Below are 8130 nucleotides of genomic sequence, written 5' to 3' on the forward strand. Positions count from 1 at the left end.
GGGGGCCAAGCGCTGCGGCTAGGACAGGCTATGGGCCGAGTGCCGCGGCTAGTACAGGCCGGGGGGCCGGGTGCTGCGGCAACATGATCAATTACATCCATGTGTTACATATGAGATCATGTACAAAATTGATAGGAGGGGGGGAGGGGTGTCCAAAAATTGTTCTCAAGGAAATTACCAAGTTCTTAATTTTATCATAGTAAAAAGAAGTTTAAACGTTCTTCAAACTTTTATTTATCACAATATTCGTCCAAAAATCTCTCAATTCCGCTATTAGAAGCACTTAACAAACCAAACTGTGAACGATTCGACAACGTACACAAATTTTAACACTGTAACTTATACTCTTTCTTGAAGAACTGTCCACGGAGAAAAATATGCAGGTAGTTAAAACAAGATGTTTACATCCGTATCTTATCTGCGCGTTGCCTAGCAGCGTAATAGAGCGAAACAGGGTACTCTACAACTTTTTCATTTAATTTGTAAATAATTTTTTTAATATAAATCTTGTTGAATTCAAACTACCAAGTTTTTTAATAAATTGATATGGATAGTTTTTAGCCCTGATAATTCTTGCAACATATGACAATGACCTCTAAAAAACACGACTCACGAGTTATTACAGATTCAAAGGTAGCGGCCAACCTCTGTTACTCGCAAATGCCGCAATGAATTACAATTACAATTACATTTTTCAACAATTTTCAACAAAATGAGTATATATTTAAGCTTTAGGTTAGGTTTTGACACTTTCTTGGACCTGCGCGCGCTGCGGCTAGGACAGGCTAGGGGGCCAAGTGTCACGGCTTCGAACTGGCTCTCTCTGTCTTATAATTCAATGCGGCATCCGCGAGTAACACAGATTTGTCGCTGCCAGATTCAAACGGATTAAAACCGATTCATATGGTATGGTTCAATTCAGTCATCCACTCTGCCCTGCCCTTTATACCAAAACCATCTCCATCCCTACTTTATACCTTCTCTCCAAATGTTCTACTTTTATTATTTTCTCCCTCTTATTATACGTCAAGAATCTTTAAGATAAAAAGTTTCATTATCATTATATTTATATAACAAAAATTTATCACTATCGTTTCTATACAAAGATATTGTTTAAAGAAAAGTTTCCATCTTTATTTTTCACCCATTGAAGCTTACACAATATAGTATTAAGAGGAAGTGTCTGATAAGTCCACTTAAGAAAATTACAATTATTAACACTTGTTATATGGAAGTGCAGTTCGAATAATTTGCATATAGTTAAAAAAGTATCAATATTTTTTCCATTAAAGATATTTTTTAAGGGGGGCACAATGTTGCCAAGGGGGCACACAACGTGCCCCGCCCCCATTACACAAAATGCTCTCGTATGCCCCTGCCTCTACGTATTTTACGATATATTTACGTAAAAATTCCTATTCTCAGCTTGTTGGTAAAGAACTTGCGTATATTTACGTATTTATCAAACCAAGCAATTTTATTTAAGTGCTTATGTTTTCTAGAGACGTATTTTTAGGAATAATTGCGTATACTTGTTACCAAATATTTTTTAATACGTGTTTAGGATTTCTTTTACGCATTTTCACGTATTTTTTCGTTTTTTTCTTTACTTAAAAAATTTTATTTTGTATAGAGTTCATTAAGTTTGATGGAAACGTATGTATATTTTCGTAAATTTCATACCAAGTTATTAGGTTTATTACACGTATTTTTACGTATTTTTTTGTTTTTTCTTTACTAAAAAAAAAATTTTTTTTATAGTTTATAAGTTTGATACAATACTTTATTTTCATAAATTTCATACCAAAAATTTTTCACAGCTTTTAGTTTTATATATTACGTATTTTAATATATTTTTCTGTTTTTTCTTTTTACTTAAATAATTGTATTTTTTTCAGAGTTTAAAAGTATGAGATAAACCTAAAAATATACGTATAATTTCGTAAATTTCATACCAAAAATTTAAGGTTTTTATTAACAAAGTTATACGAATTTTTCGGATTTTTCTTACTTAAAAAATCACGAAACCTCAACTGCACAAAAATGTTAGAATTTAAAGCTATTTTAAGATTTTTTAAAGAATTGTTATGTAAGAAATTTAATGCAAACATTTTGATAAATACAAAATTTCTATCATTTTGGAGTAAATTGATGTTTTCGTTAAAATCAATGTCAGTAAATTCTCGATTTTTTGATAAATAGAAGTTCTACAATTTGACAGTCTTAGAACAGATATAAAGGTAATATATTGATACGTAATTGTTGAAGATACAGACAAAATGCATATATAAATGTTGAATAAGTTGATTTAGATGGATATAGATGAAGGAATGATGATGGTGTGAATTTGTGTAGGAGAGTATTGGATAGGATTGGATTGAAAATAATTGATATCTATGAATGGATTTAAGAAATTGTGGAATTAGTTGTATTAGTTGTAGATGTGTAGGAACAATGTGCATGCAAAATTATAGTCATTTTCTTAACATTTTGATTTTAGACCTTGAATATGCCCTAAAAATACATAATTTTTATTAAGAAATGTCAGGATTTTTTCAAACCTAAACAGGAAAAATCAGGCTATTAGGGGCGTTCCAGAGGATTTGTGTAGGGAGGGGGGGGGGGAATTTTTTCGTACCCCCCTTTAAAAAACCCTCTTTTGAAAAATATTAATACATTTTTTAACTATGTAAACTGTTCGATCATATACACACTTCCATATTACAAGTGTAAATAAATTATTTATTTAATTTTCTTAAGTGCAGGACTCTTTAGTCTTTATACTGTGGAGCAAGCTTCAAGGGGTGAAAAATAAGGATTTAAAAATATCTACATTTTCATAGGAACAATACATATTGTATTATAAATAATGATATCAAATATAAATATAAATTTAAACAGTGTTTAAACATAACTTAGCATTGTCGTAGGAGGCTGAATTTTTGAGAACTTAAAATTATGTATATTAAATGCATTTTTTTGGTTTTGAGCGAATCTGAGCAAAAGTGCGCGCGCTTTTAGTGAAATAACATTTTTTTTTGACAGTAAATCAATTTTAACTTCATTAATTGCACTTGAGCATTTACCCTAAAAAAAATATGCGCTCGAAAAATTCACCTCTAAAGCCTTAAATGTCCGCAGGCACGGGCAATAAAAGAAAATATCTTTGTATACTTATATAACTATAAAATGGCCTATGTTAGAATAAAAGTATCATGAGATACATCAAACTAAGCAAAATTGGGACAAGGAATTATTTCTGAAGTCAAAATAGACATTGGAGCGTTCTGACCGGCGCGCTAGTAGCCAACCATTACATTATGGGCCAACTTAGCACAGATGATGCGTGTTGTGTGTCGATTCATAGGAAATTGGGCACGAAGAATTCATTTCTGAGGTCAAAATAAATATAGGAACGCCGCCAGTAGCCGGCAGTTACATTATGGGTCATCTTTCCACATATTTTGCATGTTGCATTTTCCATAAGAATTCAAAGATATTTTCTGGTTTTGCGTGTATTACGCGTATTCAAGAGCGTCAGGATAAATGTTCCAAGTGCAAAAAATTTGTTTTTCTTTCACAAAAAACACGCGCACTTTTTCTCAGATATCCACTCAAACCCAAAATTTGCATGCATTATACATAATTTTAAGTTTGCATACACAAAATCGGCCTCCTATGACAATGCTAAGTTATGTTTGGATACTGTTTAAATTTCCCGGAGAATAATGCGTTTCGTGCTAACCCCCCCTCCCCCCCCCCTCCTTTAGAAAATAAAAACTTTTTTTCAACAAAATTTTTCATGACAATCTTTTCAATTTTCCGAAATAAATTTTATGTATATATTTGTATTACTTACAATGCACTATGGCTACTTTTTATGAATACTATGTATCTAATTTACCCTGAAATCGTGTATAACGGTCCTAATTAATCTATTCCGTGAAAACTCGGAGATTTCAATGAAACATGTCCGGGCTGGGTGGTGAATGGTGATGTAAATGCGGGAAATAGAAGAAAAGACGAGAGATTAGGAAATCAGCTGAATGTCATGTAACCTGCAACAGAATTAAGTGATGTGAGAAAACATTAAACCATTCTAACTACAAACAGACAGGGTGTCCCTCGGCTAAATAAGAGTTAATAATCTTGAACTACGTTGTACATTATTAACTATCTAGGTTTGTAAGTTTCTACGTAAAACCCATTAATCATTTGAACTGCGCGGCAAATGAATACCTAGCATGAATAGCTTAATCATGTGATATATAATGACAAACATCTAAATTATGCCTATTTTAATTGTGCTGTAAATAAGTAACCTGATTATCTGTGATATAGATAACGACGTAGAAATTGTAATTACGTTTATTATCTTTAACTTGTAACATTTAAACCTCAAATACATCAGTTGATAGAGACTCCGTACTGTTTAATACGAGAGAGTAATCATTCCCTGTTGTGATATGGAGGTTGAGGAGCATGTCCATTGGTTTGGCTTTGAAAGTTACAATTGTTTCTGATCGATATTGATAGCTTACAAGATCGTGCCCATTGGTTTGGCATTGATAGATTAAGAGCTTGTGTCCCTGCTGACATTGATAGCTGATCCTCGTTGAAACATACGAGCTGAGATCATGCCCATTGATTTGGCATTGATCGTTACAAGCTTCCGATTGATATCGATAGCTTACGAGACTGTGCTCATTGGTTTGGCATTGATCTATAAAGAGCCTGTGTGTTTGTTTCGACATTGATAGCTAACAAATTGTACTTGGATAGATACGGATTGAGATCCCCTTATGAAGTAGAGCATTTACTACATGAAGATCATTTTAGATCTTTTATTAAAGTTAACTAAAAAGTATGTTTATCTGAAAATGATTCAATGATTATGTTTTCAATGTGGCGTAAATCCCATGTACCTTCATGTAATTATCAACAAAGTAATTGAGTTTTTGCCACAAAATCTAATTTTCTAATACCTATATCTTTGCAACCTGATTGTGTAAACCTTTGCTATTTCAAACTTACACGATTTCATCTAACAGAATTTATAGTTTAAAATATCAAAGGTCTACGAAATCGGGTTTCAAAGATATAAGTATAAAAAATCTAAATTTTAGGCAAAAACTCAATTCCTTTGAACGCTAATTTTGGTAATTTTGGCAGCAAAAAAGGCAAAGACCGCATTTTTGAAATACCAGATTTGATTTTTTTATTTTTGTTCTAAAAACAAAGCATGCCAGTCAAACTAGGCTGGACATTTGAATACCGCAAATCATTTTAGAGACCAAAGAGGACCGTTATTTCGTATCTCAACTATAGTGTAATGTTTAGAAGGTTTCTCTGTATTTAACCTTAATAACTTTTCCAATAAAAAAGTTAAAGTATAGTAATAGCATGCTGTAGAAACATTCTAATATAAATAAACAGTATAAATGAATATGAATAACGATCATCACGTTTTAAAGAAATTAATGACTTCTATCAAATATGTAAAAACAAGGACACAGCACAGTTGTATAATATAAATAATTTGTTTATATTTCTGATTTGTTTACAGCATTAGTCTCCCAATAAAAGTATTTTAGTGATTAAATGAAAAGTACTTAAAACTTACCTAGAACTTTAATGTACTAATACTTTAATGTCTCTGCAACCTGATGTCCTAGACGCTTAATTTTTCAAATTCTGCTGGATCAAGTAATCTATAAATTTGATCAATTATGTGATGATATAGGCGTTATCATTAGGAGGAGGAGGGGGGGGGGGGTGCAAAGAGATTCTCAAAGCTGTGAAAATTGTGCGTCAATTTTTAAGATTGGGTCGACTTTGAAGTGTTACAATGCCTTTGGTTTGCCTATATAACTCGCACATAAATGTACATTTTATGTTTTCAATGAGCTTGTTTATTATATTATTATTAGCAAAAAGCTGTTTTTTTTGCGGGCAATAGTTCACATTTTGGATCACATGTAGGGCAACATATAATCTGATGAGCGTTTAATGATTTGAAACATTTATGTAACATTACACTCATTTTTAGAATTTTCATTTATCGATTTTTAAAAGAGAATAGAAATTACGCTGAAATTAAAAATTCTGAATAAATTTGCTCAGAAATTCTTTTCCATTAAAAGTATTGTAGAATATATCATTGTTTTTCTACCTCTAAAATATTTTGAATTTAACAAACTTCTTCTATTGTCTCTGAAGCATAAGTTCGCAAGTCATTTTTATAGAAATATCAAATTTAAAAATAATTAATTGAAAATATATGAAAATACTTACTCCGGTTTATCTCCAGCACCGAGCCGACTTTTAAGCGACTAGAGAAAGCTGTACAGACTATGTTTGTATCAGGCCCGTAACCAGGGGGGTTCAAGGGTGCAGGTGCACCCCCCTTTCTTCTGAAAGGGGGGTGCAATGACGAATTTGCACCCCCCCCCCAGTCCCATATAAAAGAAATTCTTTCTCATAATTTTCTAAAATCTAGTTACCAATAATATAGCTCAAGCAAGAGCTGATTCCCTTCCCAAACCAAATTATATTCTAATCAACATTCACAGAGATGTCAAACTTGACATCTCTGAAATCAAGAACTTATACATCCTTTAAAAATCTTTTAAAGTTTGAACAGTTGGTTAAAAAGAAAAAATTCATCCATTTATTTTGGAATATAATAGCCATTTTTGGGAGTTTCAAAAACATTATTTTAAGCGAGGATATTTGTAATTTTTAGTCAAAGTAGAAGGGTTTTTTTTAAGTACTAAAAAATTCACTAAGAATGTCTCAATGTCAATAAATAAACTCTTTTAAACAAAATATTAGAAATTTTATTTTTTATTCATCTTCATAATATCCTGATGAGGCCGAGGAACAAGAAGACTTGATTTTAAATAATGAATTTTTTCCTTATAAGCTAAAGTACCATTCATTTATTTTTTATGTATATTGTATATGTTAACTGAAAAGTTTCAGACACTAAAATGTAACCCTTAAAAGCTTAAATACACTTGTTAAAAAGGTTAGTCTTTATAGCGTACATTGACAATGTAATATAGAAAACCATAAACCACCGTAAAAGCAAACCAAGCATTCTTCATTGCTTTTAAAAACACAAAAAAAAAATTTCGCCTGCGCCGCGCTTCCTTGCACCCCCCATGGAAAAATCCTGGTTACGGGCCTGGTTTGTATGGCAAAACAGTACAGTACATCAAACGAATTATCAACCCCTTCTAGTGCTGAATGATCACTTGAAATAATGGCAACAGTCCTTTTAATCAGCAGCGTTAGAATAATTTTAATTTATTTGTTTTAAACAAATAATTTTTGCATTATTTTACTTTAAAACTCGATACGCCTTGTTATTTTCTAGAATTTAATGCATGTGCAAATATTTTTATATATTTAACGATAAACAGACAGATCGCAGTTTCTAGTAAAAATTCTGAAATATAACTTTTGAAAAATTAATATAATTCTGTCTTAATATATTGACAAGAATATTTAGCATGTGCCAAGATTAGATTTTTAGCTTCTGTCATTCCAATTAAAAATAATTGCATTTAAAATTATATTTGTAAAGAACCTGTCAAATCTTTCGTTGGGATGTTTAGAAAGATGAAAATTTCCCTGTATGATAATTGAAGGACTGCAGTATGGTTTTGGTGAATTATATTGACGTACTAAGCCTAGGGGTGTCAGAAATGATTTTTTTTGCACTTTTTTGAAAACGTTCAATATACCTAAAAAAGTTTAATTTTGATAAAACTTTTTGTTCTGGATGATTACAAATATCTATCAAAAACTTTCTTAAACTGGCATATTTTTTCTATATTCATTTAGTTCAGAGTTTGAGTTAAAATAAGTATTAATAAATATTGCTTTATATCGAGTAGATATCCTTATACATATCGATGTGAAACCTTTCAGAAAGTAGGAAAGATTCTGCAGAAAAAAGTTGCCAAACCAAACAGAATTTTTATTTTGAACAAAAATATTTAGAACTTATATAGAAGCTTTTCTGGGTTGCACTTTACTCTAGTTTTGCATTATTTTCATTTGTGTATAACAGTATAAAAGAGGTTCCGTTGATGGTTTAAAACTAAACAGCTGATGATTCAT

General features: G+C 31.3%; 1 long non-coding RNA gene across 1 annotated transcript; it reads right to left on the reverse strand.

The window, feature by feature from the left end:
• Window positions 1-3791: 3791 nt before the first annotated feature.
• Window positions 3792-6607, reverse strand: LOC111710983 (uncharacterized). Its single transcript, XR_002767163.1, has 3 exons — window positions 6295-6607; window positions 5624-5711; window positions 3792-4058 (listed from the first exon to the last, which is right to left on the reverse strand). It is a non-coding gene; the product is annotated as an uncharacterized LOC111710983 (long non-coding RNA).
• Between the last annotated feature and the right edge of the window lie 1523 nt (window positions 6608-8130).

This window comes from Eurytemora carolleeae, unplaced genomic scaffold (genome assembly GCF_000591075.1).
Source record: "Eurytemora carolleeae unplaced genomic scaffold, Eaff_2.0 scaffold610, whole genome shotgun sequence".
Lineage (NCBI taxonomy): Eukaryota > Metazoa > Arthropoda > Copepoda > Calanoida > Temoridae > Eurytemora > Eurytemora carolleeae.